Genomic DNA, 26906 nt, shown 5'->3' on the forward strand with positions numbered 1-26906 from the left:
TTCATCCCATTTACTCATTTTCTTCTCAGACCACTGCAATTATCATGTTTAGATAATGAAACGGTGGTTAGGATGTTTTTGTCTCCTTGAGTATTAAATATTGGATCAGGAGGCAAGGGATATGCCTGAAGGTTTATAGTCCTGGGGTTATCTTCCCAGGGGACTTGTTTTTGCAGATCATTTGGTCTCTATGGCATAGCTTATTGGCTAGCACAGCTGCTGGGAAAGCAAAATGTTGAGAGTTCAAATCCACCCCCAGGTGCTGGTACTTTGTATTGTACCATGTATGGCCATCCTTGGAAGTAAGGGAGCTTGTAGGAGGATTGTGACAGCAGACACAAGTCCTCTAAGTGGGGAAACAGTTTGGGGTTCCCTAAGGAATTTGGTATCTGATGGAGTCTGCTCTTACTATAAGCCTTTTGGATCTAAGATCGATTTTCCATGCACTTCTAGCCTGGTTCTAGTTAGCCTCGGTCCAGTTTATTAGTTCCAGTAGGAACATATCTTTAGTGGTTTACCTTAACCATCAAGAGGGAACGAGGGATTCCTTAGTGCTGTCAGAGGTATCCAAGATATGGATACCTCTGTCTGTCGATGTTCCTTCTCTCAGGGTTGGGCTGGGAGACAGACTTACTGAGCAGACAAACTTCTCGTCCGAGAGTATAGACTCTATCCAGACCAGCCGGATTCTAAGATAGGGTCATCCGGAATTGGTTCTCGTGGTATCTCATCAGAATGACGGGTCACAAGGTGCAGTTTTCGGTCAGGGGTTCCTCAGGAAGTACTGATAACAGCCCTGGTGGTACCTTAGGCCTTCGGTTTTGCATACCTATTTCCTTCGTTTGATTTTTTTTTTTCCCTCGGGTTATTGTTTGAGTCAAGCAAGTAAGGGGCTCGGTGATCTTCATTGCACTGGCTGGACCTCGCAGGATTTGGTATGCAGATATGGTGGACAGGTTATCTCTTCCACCTTGGAGACTTCGGTTGAGAAAGAACCCTTTATTTAATGGGCCTTTCTTTTATCGTGATCTAGCTTCTCTGAAGCTGACTGCTTGGAGATTGAAAACTTAATCGGGTCCAAGTGGATATTTCAGATTTGGTCATAGAAACTGTGTTCCAGACTCGTTATCCTGTGATGAGAAAGATTCTTTTTATTGGTATGGATCCAAGGGCTACTCTTGGAGTAGAGTTTGGGATTTTGGAATTTTGTTCTTTCTCCATGAAGGTTTGGAGAAGAGTTTGTCGGTGAGTTCCCTTAGGGGTGAAATCTCGACCTTATAATACACAAACGTCTGGCAGATGTTCCAGATGTACAATTCTTTATCAGGCCTTAGCCAGCATCAGGCCTGTGTTCAAACCAGTTATTCCTCCATGGAGTCTTAACTTAGTTCATAAGGTTCTTCAGGGGGTTCCGATTGAACCTATGCATTCCTGGATATTAAGTTATTATATTCAAGGTTTTCTTCTTCTCGTTATTCTTGCGCTAGTAGAGTGTCAGAACTTTTGACATCTCAGTAAGAGTCTCCTTATCTTATCCTTCATTCAAATAATGTAGTTTTTAATATACCTAATTAGGATTTCTTCCTAAGGTTGTTTTTGATCGGAATATTAACCAGGAAATGGTTGTTCCTTCTTTGTGTCCTAATTCTTTTTCTCAAAAGGGTCCTTTTTTCTGCTCTATTTGGACGTGGTCCAAACTTTAATGTTTCTTTCCTTACAGTCAACTAGGACTTTGTTTGTTTGTGTTTTCTTCAGGAAAATGTAGGAGACAGAGAGCTATGGCAACTTCTATTTCTTTTTGGCTGAAGTGTTTCATACGTTTTGCTTATGAGGCTGCTGGACAGCAACCTCCTGGGAAAGTTGCGGCTTTTTGCACAGGAGCTGTTGCCTTCTTTCGGGCATTCAAAAATGAAGTTTCTGTAGAACAGATTTGCAAGGTTGCAATCTTAGTTTTCTCTTCACACTTTGATTCTTTTGTCTCGGCTGAGGCTGTTTTTTTGGGAGAAAGGTTCTTCGAGCAGTGGTGTCTTCATTTTGGGTTCCCTGTCTTGTTACTCCCGTATCATCCATGCACTCTAGCTTGGGTATTGAATCCCATTAGTAATTAAGATTATCCGTAGACTCATCATGTTATAAAAAAGAAAATAAAATTTATGCTTACCTGACAAATTTTATTTCTTTTTTGACACGATGAGTCCACGGCCCGCCCTGTTCTTGTAAGACAGTTTTTGGGTTATTGTGAGACACCTCTGCACCTTGGCTTTTCCTTTCTCTTCCTAACTTCAGTCGAATGACTGGAGTGGGAGGGAAGGGAGGAGCAATTTAAGCAGCTCTGCTGTGGGGCTCTTTGCGAGCAGTTTTCCCTCAGAAAGAGCTCACTTACCTGCAGTGCTGGTATTACAGGTTTTTGCAAACCCGTCGTTAAAAGGCAACAAGTGAGCGTTGAGCAAAATTTTGCTCATTCCCGCACTCCAATACCAGCGCTGCTTAAGTCAGCGGTGTGCTGGTCGTAAGTGCTCGTGCACGATTTCCCCGTAGGTATCAACGGGAAAAGCCGGCTGAGAAAAAGCCTAACACCTGCAAAAAAGCAGAGTAAAACTCAGTAACGCAGCCCCATTGATTCCTATGGGGAAACACATTTTATGTCTACACCTAACACCCTAACATGAACCCTGAGTCTAAACACCCCTAATCTTATACTTATTAACCCTAATCTGCTGCCCCCAACATCGGCGCCACCTACATTATATTTATTAACCCCTAATCTGCCACCTCCAATGTCGCCGCCACCTACCTACACTTATTAACCCCTAATCTGCCGCCCCCAACGTCGCCACCACTATAATAAACATATTAACCCCTAAACCGCCACACTCCCACCTCGAAAACATTAGTTAAATATTATTAACCCCTAATCTGCCGTCCCTAACATGAACCCTGAGTCTAAACACCCCTAATCTTATACTTATTAACCCTAATCTGCTGCCCCCAACATCGCCGCCACCTACATTATATTTATTAACCCCTAATCTGCTGCCTCCAATGTCGCCGCCACCTACCTACATTTATTAACCCCTAATCTGCTGCCCCCAAAGTCGCCGCCTTTATATTAAATGTATTAACCCCTAAACCTAAGTCGAACCCTAACACCCCCTAATTGAAATATAATTCAAATAAATCTTAATAAAATTACTATTATTTATTATTTAAATATTTAAATATAACTAAATACTTACCTATAAAATAAACCCTAAGATAGCTACAATATAACTAATTACAGTTACATTGTATCTATCTTAGGGTTTATTTTTATTTTACAGGCAAGTTTGTATTTATTTTAACTAGGTACAATAGTTATTAAATAGTTATTAACTATTTAATAACTACCTAGCTAAAATAAATACAAAAGTACCTGTAAAATAAAACCTAACCTAAGTTACAATAAAACCTAACACTACACTATAATTAAATAAATTAGCTAAATTAAATACAATTACCTAAATTAAATTAGCTAAAGTACAAAAAAAACACGAAATTACAGAAAATAATAAACAAATTACAGATATTTAAACTAATTACACCAAATCTAATAGCCCTATTAAAATAAAAAAAAGCCCCCCCAAAATAAAAAAACCCTAGCCTAAACTAAACTACCAATAGCCCTTAAAAGGGCCTTTTGTGGGGTATTGCCCCAAAGTAATCAGCTCTTTTACCTGTAAAAAAAATACAAACAACCCCCCCAACAGTAAAACCCACCACCCCACACAAACATCCCCCCAAATAAAATACTGTCTAAAAAATCCCCATTGCCCTGAAAAGGGCATTTGGATGGGCATTGCCCTTAAATGGGCAGTTAGCTCTTTTGCAGGCCCAAACCCTAACCTAAAAATAAAACCCACACAATACACCCTTAAAAAAACCTAACACTAACCCCCTGAAGATCGACTTACAGTTCTGAAGACCAGACATCCATCCTCAAGGAAGCGGCAGAAGTCTTCATCCAACCGGGCCGAATTCCTCAACGAAGCTGGGAGAAGTCTTCATCCAAGCTGGGCGAAGTGGTCCTCCAGACTGGCAGAAGTTTTCATCCAGATGGCATCTTCTATCTTTATCCATCCGACGTGGAGCGGGTCCATCTTCAAGACATCCAACGCGGAGCATCCTCTTCATTCGGAGTCTTCTTACTGAATGAAGGTACCTTTAGGTGACATCATCCAAGATGACTTCCCTTAGATTCCGATTGGCTGATAGAATTCTATCAGCCAATCGGAATTAAGGTAGAAAAAAATCCTATTGGCTGATGCAAGCTCAATAGAATGCAAGCTCAATCCTATTGGCTGATTGGATCAGCCAATAGGATTGAAGTTCAATCCTATTGGCTGATTGCATCAGCCAATAGGATTTTTTCTACCTTATTTCCGATTGGCTGATAGAATTCTATCAGCCAATCAGAATCTAACGGACGCCATATTGGCCTCCCAGGACAGACTCGTAATACCGGTGCTATGGAAGTCCCATAGAAAAAAGACTGTACAAAGTTTACATTAGTAGTTTTGCGGTAAGGCCAAAGAAGTGTGCGGTGACCCTAAACCTTCAAGACTCGTAATACCAGCGGGCGTAAAAAAGCAGCGTTAGGACCTCTTAATGCTGCTTTTTTTTATCTTAACGCACAACTCGTAATCTAGCCATATGTTATTCGGTTTATAATGCTGTTTAGCATTTAAAGTCTTTATTTCAAAGCTTTAAAAATAATGTATTAGATGTTACTTATGACAATTTTGAGTGGGGCCTGGAACCTAACTCCCTCACTTCCCATTGACTTAAATTATAAACTGGGTTTCAATTTACAATGGTTTCGATTTACAACCATTTCTTCTGGAACCTAACCCCGGCATAAACTGAGGGCGCATCTCGTTTCTCAATTTAGATCTTAACGCAGTCGGGTTAGTGCAGATGAAAAACGTAGTATTCTTAAGGCAGGTTACTGAAATATTGCATATACAATATTTTTAAAAATGAATACAATTATTAAAAATGATTAAGCATACTGTAAAATTATATATATATTACATAGATATATTCTATGGATAATTTAGAATATTTTATAGTATGTTTAATAACTTTTAATGTTTTATAAAAATGTTTTAATTTTTATATGTATTATTTCAATAACACACCTTAAAAATAATACATTTTCATGTTTGGTGTTTCTTTGCCATGTCAAACATTAAATATTTATATAAACTTATTTGAAAAAATGTTATGTTTATGTCAAGTAGTCACAATATTTATAATATTTTTCAAAAGTAAAATATTACTGCAAATATTTATTTATTTATAACTTTGTTTTTTCTTTTAGTGCTCTTTTGTGGTTGGTTTGAACATGTGAAAGGATGGTTGAAACTGAAGGACAACCCAAACTTTCTGCTTTTATCCTATGATGATATGATAAAAGTAGGTTTTTTTCTATTTGTAAAAAAAGTGTTTTTTGTATGCTAATAGTTTAGAGTTTGCTACAGAACTATGAAAACTAAAATTGAACATGGCAAATTAAGCAAGAAGAATATTGTGCTGTTTAACTGTTTGGGGACATATTGAGCAATTGGAAATTTTGGTTTGGTCAAATCTTTTGTTACGATTTTTCAAAATACTTTATATTTCAAATATTTGTGCCCCATACTATTCAGTATTTTTGTTATTACTGACCATGCGTGGAACATTTGCATTAGTTTGCATTAGTTTTTGTTAAACTAATGTAAATATTTGAATGCTACATGTGAAAAGTTCACCTGTAGCTTTATACTTACCTTTAGTCAGATGGAGTTGCTAACCCGCTCCTCTTTTTCACAGAGCCCCAGCCTTGCTAATAGGAGGCTTAGTGCTGCAGACCCCAGGTCATGCACTAAAAGGACCTCCTATTAGGAGCTCTGTGAAGAAGATGATTAAAGGGACACTGAACCCAATTTTTTTCTTTTGTGATTCAGATAGAGCATGCAATTTTAAACAACTTTCTAATTTACTCCTATTATCAAATTGTCTTCATTCTCTTGGTATGTTTATTTGAAAAGCATGAATGTAAGTTTAGATGCCGGCCCATTTTTGGTGAACAACCTGGGTTGTCCTTGCTGATTGGACAGCACCAATAAACAAGTGCTGTTCATGGTCTGAACCAACATTTTTCTGGCTCCTTAGCTTAGATGCCTTCTTTTTAAATAAAGATAGCAAGAGAACGAAGAAAAAATGATAATAGGAGTAAATTAGAAAGTTGCTTAAAATTGCATGCTCTATCTGAATCACGAAAGAAAAAAAAATTGGGTTCAGTGTCCCTTTAAGTTAGTGTGCCTCTCCAGTGCGTGAAAGGTATTTTAACTATTTATAGGAAACAAATGCTGACAAATTCATTGTCATTCGTTTTCTTTAAATTTCATGCATTCGTTCAGATGTTCGCTTTGTGAAAATGAGACAAATATCCGTGATTTGTTAAGTTTTTTTTTTTTAAGAGCTTGCCATTACTTTGAAAAGTCATTTCAATTATATATCTATATTTTTGTTTTATGCAAAAGAGGGCATAAAAAAAATCTAATTTTTTTAACTGCAAGAGCAATGACCTCTGTCTTTTTCAACCTCATCTACTGTGTTACTATGTTATCAGTTAAGCACGACTTGTAATCAAGCCCACTATGTTTAGATGATTATGTGGAATATCACTGTCCAAAAGAGCTGTTAGTTTTTTTTTTGTTTGTTTGTTTTTTATATTTTCTTTATTGATTTTTAATTGTATACAAGAAAAAAAAAGGGAATTCTTGCCTCGCAGGGCAACCATTGTATAATAGTATGGAGAAAACAAACAATTGAAGAATATAAAAGATAATTAGATCATGCACTTTTGAAGTTTACATTATTCACAATGGACTGACTCTCCCACTCACAAAGATGGTTACTCTTTTGATCTGATTTTCAGCTATCGATGCCATCTCAAACTTCACAAACTCATCTTTTCCTCTTTCTGACCACCACCTCCTCACTTGTAACATCACCTCCCTCCGATCCAACCTCCCCATTCAACTACCGCCATATTTCTCTACTCCCTCTTGCCTCAAAGTTTCTCGAAAAGCTAGTATATGCACGTCTATCCCATTTCCTTACATTAAACACCCTCCTTGATCCACTGCAATCTGGATTTTGCCCCTTCACTTAACAGAGACCACAATTGTTAAGGTTATCAACGACCTACTTACAGAAAAATCCAAAGGCCACTTCTCTCTACTTATCCTCTCTTGATCTGTCTGCAGCCTTTGATACTGTCGACTACCCTCTTTTGCTCCATACAATCCAATCCTTCGGCATCTGCAACACAGCTCTCTCTCTGGGTTCTCTTCCTATCCAGCAAAAAAGGGGGTTTAAATAAACTAGCGCTTAACAGTTAATATCCCTTGCCTTATTCTCCTACTATCTACTTCCCAGATAGAAAGGTGTATAAAGTGAAAAAGTTATGGAGATTAGGCGCTTAATCTGCAAAAGGGATAAAGGTGTGTATGGAAGTCGTTAGCTAAATATGTAGAAAAAACTGGACCTTGGACAGAATAAGTGAAAAAAATTTCTACAAATTATTTTCAAAATAAAAACATGATAATACCAAGATAAAATAAATCACAATCCCTAAGTGTTGCAACACTATATCGATCAATTCATAAAATTTCTAAAATTCAGATCTACATTTGTTTCATACACCAATAAAAGGATTTATCTGCTCTTTTGTATCCTTTGTTCAAAGATTTTAGATAGAATGTATTCTTTTATTTCAACACAATTAATAATATTTGTCTCTATTCGATATTTTATATCTATATTTCATCAACTTTAAAATTACAAATATGTAGCAAAAACTAACAATTAGTTAAAACAATTTAAATGCAAGACTGATTATAAATGGTGTCCCCACAATGGCTGTTTACTTATATTGGTTGTAATTTTGCGTATCTAAAAAGTTCATCAAAGCATTTGTAATTAATTGGAGATAAATTACTGTGGGCTGTGTTCTTTATCCTTATATTTATGTTGTGATAAATTACGATTTAACAGTTACCTCTTCATATCCTCAGTGAGCTTAATTTGTAGAAAAGGAATGTTCCAAACAGTGTTTAGGGGATATTTTCTTACCCTCTCTTGTGAGCTGTTACTACTCCCGGCTTCCCAGCGGTTCTTATGTGTCCTCAGTTTGACTCTCAGACAAGGGGTTCCGGTAGGTAATTTTCCTTTGTGTTACCTTGTCACTGGTCCTTGTATAAAGTGCTCTGATTACAGCACCAAACTTTAGACAATCCTTTTGTTTCTGTAACTTGCGCAAGCTTTTCTGTTTGTAGTTCCTCAATCTCCTGCACTTAAGTACTTCTGTACGCATGAAAATACAGGCTTTTTCTTTCTTAGTGTTCACACAGATATCAACATGTTTCGCCAGCAAGTTTGATCACACCTTACACCTTTATATAGCACTGACTTGATATCCATTGGTCCATGCAATGCTTCTGTTTCTTTTCCACTGGGTCCTAGAGTCTTTTTGTTCAAATATCCTATTTTGTTTTCTAACTTTTTATTTCTTATTCAGGTCATATCAGAGTGGTTAACCGATTTCTTTTTTCATTATTCCTAACAGCCTTTCTCCATTATTTCACATATGCCAAGGGGTTCAGCCATTTATATTTTAACAGTTTATTTAATTTTCACATTCATTTTCTATTACTCCTATTAACATTTTAAACTTTTGACAAATCTTTAGAATAAATTAATTTGGAGATCCATTTATTTTAATATAATAATCCCAAATAATTTTTTATATAAATACATTATTTTTCCAAGTGTCTTAGGTGAAGAATTTTCAAGTGGCTCCATTATATAGGTTCTATTACAAAAGTGAAAGGGGAGAAAAACAAATAAAGTGGTGATATGTTTGTGCAAGATGATCCCTTTATTTTAGTGGCTCCATTATATAGATACTATTACAAAGGGGAGAGGGGAGACAAACAAATAAGGTGGTGATATGTTTGTGTAAGGGAATTAATTAATTAGAGATAGTGATTACTGTGTGCCTAGAAAAGGAGATATATCCAATTCTGAATTCAAACCGTGGGGGTGAATCGTGTTGAAGCTGTATATGAATTCTGCTTCTTTTTTTAGTATAGATGCTTCTAAATCTCCCCTCTCCAATTGGGTTTCACTTTATATAATCCCCAATACTTCATATCTGAGACTCTATTTCTGTGTATTTCCCTAAAATGTTTATAAAGATAAGTGTCCAGGTTCACTTTTTTCATATTACAGATATGCTCCCTTATCCTGTCCCTTAGCATTCGCGTCGTTTCTCCTATGTAAAAAAGTTCACAAGAGCATTGCAGCATATAGATTACTCCTTTATTAGTGCACCTTATTGTGTTTTCTATTTTAAACTCCTTAGTGCTCTGCATTCATGGCAGGGAAAAACACCTTTCACATCCCCTCCTTTTAGATCTTTCTCAAAAGATTTCTTATTTTTATTCTGTTTTTTGTACTCACTTGGTGCAAGAATCATTTTTAAATTTTGTGCTCTCCTATAAATTACCCTTGGGTATGGTGGTATTTTGTCTCCTAGAATTGGGTCATTTTTTAGGAGATGCCAGTGTTTTCTTAAAAAATTTTTCACTAGTAAATGGTCTTCGCTGAAGTCATTTATAAAAGGGACATTGAACTCATCTGACATATAATTATTACATTTATGTTTATACTCTAATAGTTCTTTCATCTCTGTGTTTCTTGCTCTCTCTGTTGCTCTATTTATTGTTTCTTTCTTATAACCTCTATCCTTAAATGTTTCTTCCAAGATGTTAATCTGGAATTCAAAGTCATTAATCCTTGAGCAATTTTTCCGGACCCTTAGACTTTGGCTTATTGGTATACTTTCCTTCCATTTAGGGAGGTGACAGCTGGAGGAATGTATAAAATTGTTCGAATCAACTTTTTTTAAGTGTGTTTTAGTTTCAATGTTGTCTAATACTATCATTATATCCAGATCTAAGAATGTGATATGTTCTTTATTAAATTCATATGTAAACGAGATACCTCTGTCATTACTATTCATGGCTCCAAAGAACCCCAGGAGATCTGTCTCTTCCCCTTTCCAAATTATAAAAATATCATCTATGAACCTCTTAAAGAGCACAAGGTTCGCACAGAGCTCCAGACTTCCCAGGAACCTTTGTTCCCAGTCTTCCATAAAAAGATTGGCATAGCTCGGTGCGAACCTTGTGCCCATGGCGGTTCCCTCAATTTGAACATAATATGTGTTATTGAATGAGAAGTAGTTATGTTCTAATATAAATCTTATGCTCTGCAATAAGAAATCTTTCTGTTCTTTTGGTAACTCATCATCTTTATCCAAAAAGGACTCCACCGCCTCTATTCCAAAATCATGTCTAATGGATGTATATAAAGAAGTCACATCGCAGGAGATTAATATCACAGAGTCTTCCCATTTTATATTCTCCAATAATCTTAGGAGGCTGGTAGAGTCTTTTAAATATGTACTGAGGTTTACCACATATTTCTGTAAAAAGGTATCAATATATCTTGATAAATTTGCTGTCATTGAACCTATACCGGAGATTATAGGTCTCCCTGGAGGGTCTATGAGGCTCTTGTGTATCTTGGGTAAGTGGTAGAAGACCGGCACTCTAGGGAACTTATTCAGAATATAATTATATTCACCTTCTTTTAAAATGCCGGTCTCTCTTCCACTATCCAAAATAGACATCAATTTTTTATTGAATTTCTCAGTGGGATTCAATTCCAATATTCTGTATGTTTTCCTATCACCCAAAAGCCTTTCAGCTTCTTTACAATATTTCAATTTGTCCATCACCACCAAGCCACCCCCCTTATCCGCTGGCTTGATGGTGATGGAGTTATCCTCCTTTAAATTCTTGAGGACCTCCCTGTATTTTCTACTCAAATTGGAGTTTACTTTCAAGCTATGATTGTCCTTTCTTAAATCTGCTAATACTAGCTTTTCAAAAGTCTCTATATTACTCCCTTTCTCATTGGAGGGGTAAAACTTTGATTTTGGCTTCAAATTGGTATGTACAAACCCGTCAGTCACTACTCTTGTGTAATTATCTAGAGGTTGTTTCAAATAGTATCTCTTAAGTGTTAAATTTCTTATAAATTTCCTTACATTTATATGGGTTTCGAATTTATTCAAGGCTTTACTTGGAGCAAAGGTTAAACCTAAGCCTAAAATTTTTTTTTGTTCATCTGAAAGAGATCTATCGCTTAAATTGAAAATGCTACTTTTTTTAGGGAGGTCAACAACCTCCTTTCCTATCTCTGTCTCTTTATCCCGATCTCGTCTTCCCTTTCCTCCTCTACTTCCTCTATATTTCTTTTTTTTGTGATGGCTTTTTGAGGTTTTCCTGTTTCTATTACCTCTTTTATTTTTACTGTCTTGCCCTCCTTTTGAGGGCTTTTCCATAAAAAATGTTCCTCCTCAATTGTAAGTTCAAAACTATCTATTCTTTTTTTCGCTAGTGGTTCAAATCTATTATATGTGACTGGTTTCCATCCTTCACCCCTCCCTTTCCTTTCATGATTTCTATGTGTGGAAGTTTTCCAATTCTCCTCCAGTCTATTTCTGTTTTCTCTATGTGGTGTGTACTCTTCCTCCCTACCATGTCTGTAGTTTGCTGTATCCCATCCATCATAGAAATTACGATTATCATAGTGTCCATTATATGTATTAAAATCCTTATTTCTATAAGATCCGTTATATTGATTAGGTCTATATGACTGTCTGTTCCTATAAGGTCTAAATTCCCTGTTGTAATAATGAGGGTAATTATTCCTTCTGTATGTTGAATTATAATGTGAATAGTCTTTTCTTTCATTAAATCTTTTATCTCTAATATTCATTTGATTCTCATAAATGCCCCCTCCTTGGTATTCAGCTCCCTTGTCCTTATGATATTTAACTCCCCCATTAAGTGTTTGTTTATCATTTCTTTTTTTTTTTTTTTTTTTTTTTCGATTTTAAACAAGCTTTATTTATAAAATAAAATCAGTATACATGTTACACATCATAATCATCAATAACACAGTCACCAATACAATACAGTCACCAAAGTATATACAGCTCATGGATCTTCTTTGAAAAGAGAAAAATAACGTTAGCAATCTAGATTAGCGTCATATTAAGATCCGCATATCATATGACTCTTCTAGTTCCAGCTTATTGCAGGATAAGATTGTGGTCTAACAGATGTCAGTGCATGGCCTATCTTTCATTACTCTAACACATTTTACAAAGCAATAATTTAAATAATACAGTATATCATATATCAACCTGTGAGGTGTTGTTGAAGTTTGCTAAGTATTCCTACATGGCATCTGGGTTGTGAGGTGAGGGTGTAGGGTGAATAGTGTCGGCTGTCAGAGAGTGTAAATATTCCTCCCAAATAAAGGAGATGTCATGAAATTCCCCTAGTTTGCCCATTTTGATGTAATGATATTGTTCTAGCTTTAAGGCCACTGTCACTCTACCTCTCCAAAACTGTAGTGTTGGTAGTGTGTTTTTCTTCCAATTGTAAGGGATATATCTCTTGGCCGTATTTATCATTATCGTCAAAAGTTGAAGTCTGTACATACAACGTATCTTGGGGTGAACATTGAACAGGAGTGCCCATGGTGTATGGGGGATGGGGGAGCCCAGGGCTTTTCCCATTTCTCTTCCTATATCTAGCCAATATTGCCTTACAATGGGGCATGTCCACCATATATGTGTAAATGTGCCTCTGTCCTCACACCCCCTCCAGCACTTTGCGTCATAAGTGGGAATCATTTTCTCTAGTTTGTCTGGGGTGTAATGCCATCTGCAAAGCAGTTTGGTATTCATTTCAGCGACCTGTAGGGATGAGGTTGAGGAGCTCATTTGCCTGTAAATCATGTCCCATGTTTTAAGTGAAGGGCGTTCGTTTAGTTCGGATTCCCATCTTGCAACATATGTTGGTGGCTGTGTAGTCTGGTGCGCTATAAGTAGTTTGTAAGAGATGGATAAGTTACCGCTACTCGGTAATATGGCGTGGCATATAGACTCAAAGGGTGTCAGGGGTCTAGATATGTTGGCCTTGTGTGGGTGCGTCTGATGGCTGTGTGAAATTTGATGGTATGCCAACCAGTGTTTGTGATCAAGGCTTAGTATATCTAAGACCTCTTGCTTAGTTTTAAGCTTACCGTTTTGTAAAACCTTATACCAATGTGTAGTCTGATTTAGCGTTAGCATGTTTTGATCGCGGGTGTGGGGTAGGCTAAGGGGCTGGGTATCGTAGGCTAGTGGAGTCAGTGGAGATTGTAGGGACGAAATTGATTTATGTGACCTCAAAATCCTATTCCATACCTTGAAAGTTTCCTGAACTGTAATTGGGCATTCTGGCTGGGTAGTACCAGTACTCCTTTGGTTGCCCGGTGACCAGCATTGTCCTCCTAAGTGGGGAGTCCCACAAAGTTCAGTTTCTAAAGTTACCCATTCTTTATGGGCAGCATGTTTGCACCAGTCCACAATCCTGGACATGTGGACTGCGCAATTATACAATTGTAGATTAGGTACCCCCAATCCTCCTTGCAATTTATTACGATACAAAGTCTGTGTGGCGACTCTTGGTCGTTTATTGCTCCATATGAAGGAGTTAATAATTTTCTGTAACTGAAATAGTGATTTGTCTGGGATGGGGATAGGGAGTACTTGAAGGAGGTAAAGGATTTTTGGAAGAATAATCATTTTTATAGAGTTAATTCTACCTATCCAAGATAAAGGCTTTTGTTTCCAGGAAGCCAGAATAGATATAACGTGTGTTACAAGAGGGTCAAGATTCAGTAGGATTATTTTATTCAGGTAGGGGGTAATGTATACACCTAAGTATTTGAGTGCTACAGGTTGGTGTCTAAATTGGTGTACCATCAAATGATTTAACTCGTGTTGTGGAGTTCCTACATTAATAAACTCCGATTTGGAGTAATTGATCCTAAAGTACGACATCTCTCCGAATTCGTGTAAAGTTGCCATGAGTGCGGGTACTGAAGTTTCTAAGTGCGTTAAAGTTAGAATGATATCGTCCGCATATAAGGAGGTTTTGTATTCTGTGTAATTTACAGTTATTCCTTTGATATCTAGGTTACCTCCGATGTATGTGGCTAACACTTCCATTGCCAGTATGAACAGTGTGGGGGACAAGGGGCATCCCTGTCAGTTTCCGTTTTTGATTGTAAATGGTTCAGATATAAAATCATTTAATTTAATTTTGGCCGTAGGGTTATTATATAGTGCAAAAATTTTATTGAGGAGCTCAGTGTTAAAGCCGAATTTTAGGAGTGTATTTTGAAGGAAGGACCAATTCAGACGGTCAAATGCTTTTTCAGCATCCATAGATAGGACTACAGCAGGGATATTTTGTTTACTTGCATGTTCTATAAGATTAATGATTTTAGTGGAGTTGTCCCTAGCCTCTCTATTTGGGGTAAATCCTACTTGATTAAGATGTATTAAGTTTGGAAGTACTTTGTTTAGACGGGTGGCGAGGATTTTGGCATAGAGCTTAACATCCACATTTAGTAAAGAAATGGGGTGAAAATTTGAGGGGGTCGTGGCTGGCTTGCCCGGTTTGGGCAAAACCACAACATGTGCTTCTAACATCGAGGGTGGGAATTTAGCCCCTTGACTTATTTCATTAAAGATTGTAACCAAGTGTGGAGCCAAATCCTCCTGGAAAACTTTATAATATTTAGTGGAGAACCCATCTGGGCCCGGGCTTTTTCCATTTTTTAGTGTTTGTATGGCCTTCTTGATCTCTGGTATAGAAAAGGGCAAATTAAGTTGTTCTAATTGGGCCTCTGTTAGTTTGGGTAAAGGACAGTTTTTAAGGTATCTATCTAATGTATTATTGAAATGGGGTAGATCATTAGCAGGAGATAAGTTATACAAGTCCGAATAGTAAGAGTGGAACGCCTGAAGAATTTCGGGGGTAGTTGTTAATGTTGATTTGTTTGGGGGTTTTAGTTCATATATGTGCATTTTAAGTTTCTTTCTTTTTAGGGCCCTTGCTAGATATTTACCGGCTCTATTATTCTCATAATGAAAAAAACTATTTGTTTTATGCACAAGATTATGGTGTTCTAATTGCAAAAAGTCATCTAGAGCTTGCCTGACTTTCGTTATTTCAGTTAGAATACTAGTGTCCAACGGAGAGTGCTTGTGTAAGTGTTCCAGATCTGAGAGTTTAGTGGTAAGGTTGTCGTATTCCACCCGTTGGGCATGTCTTAATTGGGCTCTTAATTTAATAAATTCTCCCCTAAGCGAGCATTTATGTGCCTCCCAAACCGTAAATTGGTTAGAAGTTGAGGGAACGTTTATCTGAAAATATTCCTCTATGACTCTGTGTAATTTATCAATATGATCTACCTTGTTAAGTAATGTATCATCCAATTTCCATAGAAATGGTACATCTGTATGTTCTGGCCATGTGATATGTAGTGAGACAGCCGAATGGTCTGACCAGGCCGTGGGGGAAATTACACATTTTTTAACCTGTGTGAGACCTTTTTGATTAGTGAGAAAATAATCAATCCTACTGTGTGATTTGTTGGGATGGGAGTAGAACGTATAGTCCCTAGTGTTAGGGTGCTGGAGTCTCCAGATGTCATATAGCTTATGGAGTTTAAGTTGCTTCCAAAAATATATATGAAATTTCATCCTACGTGCTAGGCAGGGATTGTTGCTATCTAAGTGTGGTTGAAAGTGTAGATTAAAGTCTCCGCCTATATAAATTGGTCCTGTTGAGATGTCTAAAATACGATTAAACAATTGTACAAAAAAGGGTTTTGGCTTGCTATTGGGTGCATAAAGATTGACAAATGTAACCGGGCGTCCGTATAGGAGGCCTTTCAGTCCCAGAAATCGACCTTCGTTATCTGATTCTTGTTTGATTAATGTGAAGTGTACACTTCTTTTCATTAAAATGCTCACGCCACATTTTTTGGAAGGTCCTGTGCTGTGAAAATGCTGTGTATAGGTTTGTCCTAGATATTTTGGTATGTTTCCCTTTCTAAAGTGGGTCTCCTGGAGGAAGAGTATATCGGCCTGCCTTTTGGAAATGTCTGAGAGGGCTTTTGATCGTTTGCATGGGGAGTTGAGACCTTTAGCATTTTGGGAGAAGAGAACTAGGGAGTGTGGCTTGTTAGAGTTGCGACAAGACATTATCTTGGTGTAAGTGCCAGCTAAACTTGTAAGTATTTAAATTTATCAAGCCTATAGTGACTGTACATATGGCGAGAATTTTTTGTCCCAGAGTAACACAGTTTGAACATGTATTAGCTTCATACAAACAATAAAAACACACAACATATTTGTGCAAAAAAACAGTGTCAACATATTGCATAATAAAGAACTGTAGAATTATAAAAACAAACAAATCTCTAAGGCCTAGATTTAGAGTTCGGCGGTAGCCGTCAAAACCAGCGTTAGAGGCTCCTAACGCTGGTTTTGGCCGCCCGCTGGTATTTGGAGTCAGTGATTAAAGGGTCTAACGCTCACTTTACAGCCGCGACTTTTCCATACCGCAGATCCCCCTACGCCATTTGCGTAGCCTATCTTTTCAATGGGATCTTTCTAACGCTGGTATTTAGAGTCGTTTCTGCAGTGAGCGTTAGAGCTCTAACGACAAGATTCCAGCCGCCTGAAAAAAGCAGGAGTTAAGAGCTTTCTGGCTAACGCCGGTTTATAAAGCTCTTAACTACTGTACCCTAAAGTACACTAACACCCATAAACTACCTATGTACCCCTAAACCGAGGTCCCCCCATGTTTTTTTTTACAGGCAAAAGAGCTGAAATTCTTGGGGCATGCCCCGCAAAGGGCCCTGTTCAGGGCTGGTAAGGTAAAAGAGCTTGTAATTTTTGTATTTTAGAATAGGGTAGGGAATTTTTTATTTTGGGGGTCTTTGTTATTTTATTAGGGGGCTTAGAGTAGGTGTAATTAGTTTAAAATTGTTGTAATATTTTTCTTATGTTTGTAAATATTTTTTTATTTTCTGTAACTTAGTTCTTTTTTATTTTTTGTACTTTAGATAGTTTATTTAATTGTATTTATTTGTAGCAATTGTGTTTAATTAATTTATTGATAGTGTAGTGTTAGGTTAATTGTAGGTAATTGTAGGTAGTTTATTTAATTATTTTATTGATAGGGTAGTGTTAGGTTTAATTATATCTTAGGTTAGGATTTATTTTACAGGTAAATTTGTAATTATTTTAACTAGGTAACTATTAAATAGTTCTTAACTATTTAATAGCTATTGTACCTGGTTAAAATAAATACAAAGTTACCTGTAAAATACATCCTAATATAGCTACAATATAAATTACATTTATATTATAGCTATTTTAGGATTAATATTTATTTTACAGGTAAGTATTTAGCTTTAAATAGGAATCATTTATTTAATAAGAGTTAATTTATTTCGTTAGATAAAAATTATATTTAACTTAGGGGGGTGTTAGTGTTAGGGTTAGACTTAGCTTTAGGGGTTAATACATTTATTAGAATAGCGGTGAGCTCCGGTCGGCAGATTAGGGGTTAATAATTGAAGGTAGGTGTCGGCGATGTTAGGGAGGGCAGATTAGGGGTTAATACTATTTATGATAGGGTTAGTGAGGCGGATTAGGGGTTAATAACTTTATTATAGTAGCGCTCAGGTCCGCTCGGCAGATTAGGGGTTAATAAGTGTAGGTAGGTGTCGGCGACGTTGTGGGGGGCAGATTAGGGGTTAATAAATATAACATAGGGGTCGGCGATGTTAGGGCAGCAGATTAGGGGTACATAGGGATAACGTAGGTGGCGGCGGTTTACGGAGCGGCAGATTAGGGGTTAAAAGTGTAATGCAGGGGTCAGCGATAGCGGGGGCGGCAGATTAGGGGTTAATAAGTGTAAGGCTAGGGGTGTTTAGACTCGGGGGTACATGTTAGAGTGTTAGGTGCAGACGTAGGAAGTGTTTCCCCATAGGAAACAATGGGGCTGCGTTAGGAGCTGAACGCTGCTTTTTTGCAGGTGTTAGGTTTTTTTTCAGCTCAAACAGCCCCATTGTTTCCTATGGGAGAATCGTGCACGAGCACGTTTTTGAGGCCGGCCGCGTCCGTAAGCAACTCTGGTATCGAGAGTTGCATTTGCGGTAAATATGCTCTACGCTCCTTTTTTGGAGCCTAACGCAGCATTTGTTTGAACTCTCGATACCAGAGTTAAATTTATGGTGCGGCCAGAAAAAAACCCGCGGAGCGTTAACAGCCCTTTTACCGCCAAACTCCAAATCTAGCCGTCAGTCTGAAACCAGACATAAAAAGAGATATAACACTAATGGGAGGAAAACAAACATAAGGTCCTTTATTTTGTAAACATAAAGTTCTTACCCATCCCAAAAATAGGGAAAAGGTTTAAATATTAATGTCCTGGGGCCTATATGAACTTTAGGAAAGAGCCTTGCATTACTTCATGCGGTGTTAAACAGTTTTTGTTATGAGTAAGTAAGCTGGATACGATACCTTTCTCGTCGCAGCTCACCAGTAATCAAAGTCCAGCAAATGTCCATCAGTAAGGGAGCCCGAGGAGCGGGCCACACATAAAAGTGTCCAGAAACACATATGTTATAGCTCTAGTCCTCCTCTGATTCAGAGGGACGAGTGTCTCTAGATGAGGGTTGCTGTTTTCCGGGTTTTTCTGTCGTTGATGGTGTTTTGTCCGGTCGGGGGACCTTGGTTTGCCATCTTGTAGGGTCAGTGGTTGATCTTTTGTTGACTCTTCTGTGGTCCGTTGTCAGAGGTGTTAAATCCATTGAATGGTCAATGCCTAAATCTTTGCTGAAGTTATGCATGTCCTCGGGTTTGTTACATATCCATCTTTTATTGTCCTGTATGACCATGAGGTGGGTGGGGAAGCCCCATCTATACGGGATTTTCTTGTTGCGAAGTAATGTTGTTAAAGGAGTAAATTCTTTTCGTCTCTGCAATGTTCTCGTTGAGAGATCCTGGTAGAATTGTATAACATTACCCCTGAACCTTACAGGCTGTTGTCGTCGGGATTGATTGAGAAGCATTTCTTTTTCAAGAAAGTTTTTATATCTGCTAATAATATCTCTAGGTGGGGCTCTGTCTGGAGGCTTAGGCCGGAGAGCCCTGTGGGCCCGTACCCACGGAATATCTTCTGTGTATGATTTATCCTTGATAGCGGAGAAGAGGGCCTGTAGATATTCTGGAAAGTCTCTAGGTAGAACGGATTCAGGAACTCCTCTTAGTCGCAAATTCTTCCTCCTGCTCCTGTTCTCTAAGTCATCTATTTTATCCATTAGTGCTTCAATATTCTCCTGTTGTGAAGTAGAGCTATTATCAATACGAATAATGTCTTCCCTGATTTCATCAGTTTCTGCTTCTAGCATTTCAACTCTAGAGCTCATAGTTTGAATTTCTTGCTTAAGTTCTGTGAGTTCTTCTCTAAGGCATGTTCTGAAAATTTCTGAAATTTCCTGCTTGGATGCAAAATGAGATAGGAGTGAAGCAGGGATTGAAGTGGTCTCTTCAGATGTAGGCCCGGGTGTAGGACTTGGGGGCTGTGTGCTAGGAGGAAGTTTATTTTTACCAGCCAAAGTATTTGTGGGAGAGTGTTCTGTAGCAAAGTATGATGGCATCGTGTGGGTTTTAGTTGCTGGCACTTTGGTGATTTTATCTGACTTGTTTAGTCTCCTGGATGCCATTTAAAAAGATCGCACACTATCCCCTTAAATGTGGTCACTTCGTGTGAGGGATACCCCTGTCTGACAACAGTCACCACCCGGCTATTATAAAGTCACTTTTCCTTGTATGTTTAAGGGTGCTTCTACCCACATGCACCTCTTTATCTGTTTAATTAGCAGTTTGATGAGGCAGTATAAGTGCAGCGCTAATAGCGTTATTTTAAGGCCCTGTGATAATGGCGTTTTACAGGCGCTGCCCTCGTGGGCTAGGATTGTGCATAAACTCACCCCTGTTCCGGCTTAAAAACTGTGGCAGCGCTCCTCTATACGCCGGACTCCCCGCTCAGTCAGCTCAAGTTAGCCGCAGCTTTCTTTAGTATTACGCAGTAATGTGGGCTGCTCGGGGAGCGGTGTGAGTGAACCTGACCTGGTTGCAGTGTCGGTAAGATGGCGCCCGCTATGTGTGTAGCTTGGGTCTGTGCTGACCACTTTGCCGCTTCTCTTCGTGGCTTTTGAGTCTGGATGATATCCCCAAGCTCAGGGAATGCTCCTCTTTCCTGCTGTGGTGTATGAGACCAATTTTGGCTATTGTAAGCAGCCCCAGTCAGTGCTTGCAGGACCCTATGTACGGAGCTCCGGATTTATGCGACCATCATGGTTGCTACCAAGCTCCGCCCCCGTTTGTTTATCATTTCTATCCTCTATATCATAGTTTTCTGTTGTTATTTCCATATTCTGATTCTCCTGTATTTCGTTTTTCTTTTTCATCTCTCTCTATTTTCTTTCATTTGTTATTAATAATCTCATTTTTTAACGTGTCTAATCTCTCCATTATCAACTTCTGTCTATTTTTTAGTAGGTGCTGTTCCTGACTATTATCCAAGCTATTTTTTATAGATAAAATGTCCTCATTAATATTGCATAATGTCTCATTTCTAGATTTTTTTATAATCTCTATCACCCCTTTAGAGGCATTAAATAGTAACATAGTAACATAGTAGATAAGGTTGAAAAAAGACTGAAGTCCATCGAGTTCAACCTATACAAATCTAAAATACTTACAAAAAGCTCCAGTTAAGCTTAAATAACCCCATTAAAATGTGACCCATTTAATACTAGCAATCATATCCATGAATTTTGTTTATATACAGAAATTTATCCAGGCTATTTTTAAATGTATCTATGGTATTGGCATTCACTACCTCCTTTGGTAATGAGTTCCACAATTTTATTGCTCTTACAGTGAAAAAACGTTTCCGTTGCAGGAGATTAAATCTCCTTTCCTCCAACCTTAAATTATGACCTCTTGTCAGAACCAATTTTCTTGGAATAAAAAGAGCTTCTGCCATCTCTGTATATGGGCCTTGAATATATTTATATAAAGTAATCATGTCACCTCTCAAGTGCCTTTTTTCTAAAGAGAACAGACCCAGTTTGGCTAGCCTCTCCTCATAGGTTAATTTCTCCAATCCCCTTATTAGCTTTGTGGCCCTTCTCTGAACTTTTTCTAGTTCTGCAATATCTTTTTTTTAGCAATTGGTCCCCAGAACTGCACTCCAAACTCAAGGTGAGGTCTTACCAGGGCTTTATATAATGACAGAATTATGCTTTCCTCCCTTGAATCAATGCCTCTTTTAATACATGCTAGTATCTTATTAGCCTTTGAAGCCGGTGCCCTGCATTGTGCACTCATCTTTAGCTTGTTATCTATTACTACTCCCAAATCCCTTTCCTCCTGTGTTTGGCTAAGTCTTGTCCCATTTAAAAAATACATAGCCTGCTTATTTTTACTTCCAAAATGTAGAACCTTACATTTTTCCGTATTAAATCTCATTTTCCATTCACTTGCCAATAGTTCTAATTTTAGCAAATCCCTTTGCAAAGAGAGTTCATCCTGCTCTGACCTAATGACCTTACTTAACTTAGTATCATCTGCAAAAATAGAGATGTCGCTATTTAATCCTTGCTCCAAGTCATTTATAAAAATATTAAAAAGAACAGGGCCCAGTACTGATCCCTGGGGGACGCCACTGATTACCTTTGTCCAATCTGAGTATGATCCATTTACTGCTACTCGTTGCTCCCTATCTTTAATCCAGTTATTTATCCATGAGCTAACATTTTCAGCTATTCCCAGTCCCTTAATTTTGTGCATTAATCTCTCATGTGGCACTGTATCAAATGCCTTTGCAAAATCTAAGTATATCACATCAACTGATTCCCCTTTATCTATATTTTTACTTACTTCCTCGTAGAATCTAATTAGATTAGTTTGACATGATCTATTTCTCCTAAAGCCATGCTGATTAGAACTCATAATCTTGTTTACACGAATATGATCATCAATATAATCCCTTATAATCCCTTCAAATATCTTCCCCACTATTGATGTCAGACTAACTGGTCTATAGCTTCCTGGATCATCCCTGCTTCCCTTTTTGAAGAGTGGCACCACATCAGCTTTACGCCAATCCTGGGGTACCATGCCTGAGGATAATGAGTCTTGAAAAATTAAGAGTAAAGGTTTGTCTATAACAGTGCTAAGTTCACTTAACACCCTTGGGTGTATTCCATCTGGGCCTGGAGTTTTATTTACCTTAATATTTTTTAGTTTTTTCCTGATATCCTCTAAACAAAACCCAGTTAGTGGTATGGACTGGCATGTTCTATTCTGTTCCAAAGTGTCATTCAATGGTACCTCTCTTGTGTATACTTAAGAAAAAAACTGGTTTAGTACCTCAGCCTTCTCCCTGTCATTATTTATCATGCTACCCTCCACACATTTTAATGTACCTATATTATCCTTCTTAGATTTTTTGCTATTTATGTACTTAAAGAACCTTTTAGGGTTAGACTTAGAATCCTTGGCAATTAATTTTTCATTTTCAATTTTGGCTAATTTGATTGCTTTTTTGCATGCTTTGTTACATTCCTTATAAATATTGTATGCTGAGTCTGTACTATTTTCTTTTAATAATTTAAATGCCCTACGTTTTTTCCTAATTTCTTTTAACACATTTTTATTTAGCCATAACGGCTTAGTTTTTTTATTTTTATTTTTATAACCATATGGTATGTATTGATATGTATATTTATTTAACAAATTTTTAAATATTATCCATTTATCCTCTGTATTTTTATTAGAAAATACATTGTCCCAATTTATATTATTTAATGATTTCCTTAAATCGTTGAATTTTGCTTTCTTGAAATTAAAAGTCTTAGTTAAGCCTTTAAAACACTGCATATGAAAAGAGATTTCAAATGTGACCATGTTATGATCACTGTTACACAAATGTTCTTTAACTTCTATGTTTGATATTATATCTGTATTGTTTGATAGCACTAAATCCAATATAGCTTTACTCCTAGTTGGCTCCTCTATTAATTGTGACAAGAAGTTATCCCTGAGAACATTTAAAAATCTATCCCCCTTAGCTGAATTACTAGTTTCATTGGCCCAGTTTATATCAGGGTAGTTAAAATCTCCCATAATTACAGCACTGTTATTAGCAGCCTTACCTATTTGGATAAGTAGTTGAGTTTCCTCCGGGTCACTAATGTTGGGAGGCTTGTAGCATGTTCCTAGTAATATTTTTTTAGGATTTTTCCCCCCACTCTTTATTTCAACCCACAGGGTCTCTACATTGTCACTTGTATCATAAATATCTTCCCTTATTGTAGGTTTAAGGTCAGGTTTAATATACATGCAGATTCCTCCACCCCTTTTATTATTCCTGTCCCTCCTAAATAATGTATACCCCTCTAAGTTAACTGCCCAGTCATGTGAATCATCCCACCAAGTTTCAGTTATACTGATAACATCATAGTCCTCTTCTGCAACTAAGAGCGTCAGAAGAGGACTCTTTTCCATTCTTCTTGATGTACATCACTTAATTGGAAGGTGCAGGATTTTTTAAATTGTAATCCTCTAGGTATAAGCTCTTTATCCAAATATCTATCTAAGAATATGAGTTCCATTTTTTTGTCTCAACTCTTTATTCATATTTTTCTCAAGTTCATTTATAAGTTTATTGGCATCAATCCTTTCATGTTCCCCTGATGTACTAGGTTTATCTTTTAAATCTAATTCGGATAGAAGTTTACCTCTATAGGAAAATATTTCCATCACCCTCTAGCTGCTTATTTATTTATTGGAAGTGATAGATATGTAGCAAAAAAAGGGGGTTAAATAAACTAGCGCCTAAGAGTTAATATCCCTTGCCTTATTCTCCTACTATCTACTTCCCAGATAGAAAGGTGTATAAAGTGAAAAAGTTACACTTAATGGGGGGAGTTAAATATCATAAGGACAAGGGAGCTGAATAACAAGGAGGGGGCATTTATGAGAATCAAAGGAATATGAGAGATAAAAGATTTAATGAAAGAAGAGACTATTCACAATATAATTCAATATACAGAAGGAATAATTACCCTCATTATTACAACAGGGAATTTAGACCTTATAGGAACAGACAGTCATATAGATCTAATGAATATAACGGATCTTATAGAAATAAGGATTTTAATACATATAATGGACACTATGATAATCATAATTTCTATGATGGATGGGATACAGCAAACTACAGACATGGTAGGGAGGAAGAGTACACACCACATAGAGAAAACAGAAATAGACTGGAGGAGAATAGGAAAACTTCCACACATAGAAATCATTAAAGGAAAGGGAGGGGTTAAGGATGGAAACCAGTCACATATAATAGATTTGAACCACTAGAAAAAAGAAGACTAGCTAGTTTTGAACTTACAATTGAGGAGGAAAACTTTTTATGGAAAAGCCCTCAAAAGGAGGGCAAGACAGTAAAAATAAAAGAGGTAACAGAAACAGGAAAACCTCAAAAAAACATCACAAAAAAAAAGAAATATAGAGGAAGTAGAGGAGGAAAGGAAAGACGAGATTGGGGTAAAGAGACAGAGTTTGGAAAGGAGGTTGTTGACCTCCCTAAAAAAAGTAGCATTTTCAATTTAAGCAATAGATCCCTTTCAGATGAAGAAACAAACATTTTAGGGTTAGGTTTAACCTTTGCTCCAAGTAAAACCTTGAATAAATTTGAAAACCATATAAATGTAAGGAAATTTATAAGAAATGTAACACTTAAGAGATACTATTTGAAACAACCTCTAGAGAATTACACAAGAGTAGTGACTGACGGGTTTGTACATACCAATTTGAAGCCAAAATCAAAGTTTTACCCCTCCAATGAGAAAGGGAGTAATATAGAGACTTTTGAAAAGCTAGTATTAGCAGATTTAAGAAAGGACAATCATAGCTTGAAAGTAAACTCCAATTTGAGTAGAAAAGACAGGGAGGTCCTCAAGAATTTAAAGAAGGATAACTCCATCACCATCAAGCCAGCGGATAAGGGGGGTGGCTTGGTGGTGATGGACAAATTGAAATATTGTAAAGAAGCTGAAAGGCTTTTGGGTGATAGGAAAACATACAGAAAATTGGAATGGAATCCCACTGAGAAATTCAATAAAAAATTGATGTCTATTTTGGGTAGTGGAAGAGAGACCGGCATTTTAAAAGAAGGTGAATATAATTATATTCTGAATAAGTTCCCTAGAGTGCCGGTCTTCTACCACTTACCCAAGATACACAAGAGCCTCATAGACCCTCCCGGGAGACCTATAATCTCCGGTATAGGTTCAATGACAGCAAATTTATCAAGATATATAATTATACCTTTTTACAGAAATATGTGGTAAACCTCAGTACATATTTAAAAGACTCTACCAGCCTCCTAAGATTATTGGAGAATATAAAATGGGAAGACTCTATGATATTAGCCTCCTGTGATGTGACTTCTTTATATACATCCATTAGACATGATTTTGTAATAGAGGCGGTGGAGTCTTTTTTGGATAAAGATGATGAGTTACCAAAAGAACAGAAAGATTTCTTATTGCAGAGCATAAGATTTATATTAGAACACAACTACTTCTCATTCAATAACACATATTATGTTCAAATTGAGGGAACCGCCATGGGCACAAGGTTCGCACTGAGCTATGCCAATCTTTTTATGGGAGACTGGGAACAAAGGTTCCTGGGAAGTCTGGAGCTCGGTGCGAACCTTGTGCTCTTTAAGAGGTGCATAGATGATATTTTTATAATTTGGAAAGGGGAAGAGACAGATCTCCTAGAGTTCTTTGGGGCCATGAATAGTAATGACAAAGGTATCTCGTTTACATATGAATTTAATAAAGAACAGATCACATTCTTAGATCTGGATATAATGATAGTATCAGACAACATTGAAACTAAAACACACTTTAAAAAAGTCGATTCGAACAATTTTATACATGCCTCAAGCTGTCACCTCCCTAAATGGATGGAAAGTATACCAATAAACCAAAGTCTAAGGGTCCGGAAAAATTGCTCAAGGATTGATGACTTTGAATTCCAGATTAACATCTTGGAAGAAAAATTTAAGGATAGAGGTTATAAGAAAGAAACAATAAATAGAGCAACAGAGAGAGCAAGTAACACAGAGAAGAAAGATCTATTAGAGTATAAACATAAATGTAATAATTATATGTCAGATGATTTCAATGTCCATTTTATAAATGACTTCAGCGAAGACCATTTACTAGTGAAAAAAAAATTAAGAAAACACTGGCATCTCCTAAAAAATGACCCAATTCTAGGAGACAAAATACCACCATACCCAAGGGTAATTTATAGGAGAGCACAAAATTTAAAAATGATTCTAGCACCAAGTGAGTAAAAAAAAACTGAATAAAAATAAGAAATCTTTTGAGAAAGATCTAAAAGGAGGGGATGTGAAAGGTTTTTTCCCTGCCATGTATGCATAGCATGCCAGTATGGCATTAAAAAGAAAACTGTTAGGACTCCTAATAACACTAAGGAGTTTAAAATAGAAAACACAATAAGGTGCACTAATAAAGGAGTAATCTATATGCTGCAATGCTCTTGTGAACTTTTTTACATAGGAGAAACGACGCGAATGCTAAGGGACAGGATAAGGGAGCATATCTGTAACATGAAAAAAGTGAACCTGGACACTTATCTTTATAAACATTTTAGGGAAATACACAGAAATAGAGTCTCAGATATGAAGTATTGGGGATTG

The 26906-nt window shown here is 37.2% G+C and overlaps 1 pseudogene; it reads left to right on the forward strand.

The window, feature by feature from the left end:
- The window catches only part of LOC128638053 (3-beta-hydroxysteroid sulfotransferase-like), a 124780-nt pseudogene that overhangs the window by 74197 nt on the left and 23677 nt on the right, over nucleotides 1-26906 (forward strand).

Source organism: Bombina bombina, chromosome 8 (assembly GCF_027579735.1).
Source record: "Bombina bombina isolate aBomBom1 chromosome 8, aBomBom1.pri, whole genome shotgun sequence".
In the NCBI taxonomy this organism is placed as follows: Eukaryota; Metazoa; Chordata; class Amphibia; order Anura; family Bombinatoridae; genus Bombina; species Bombina bombina.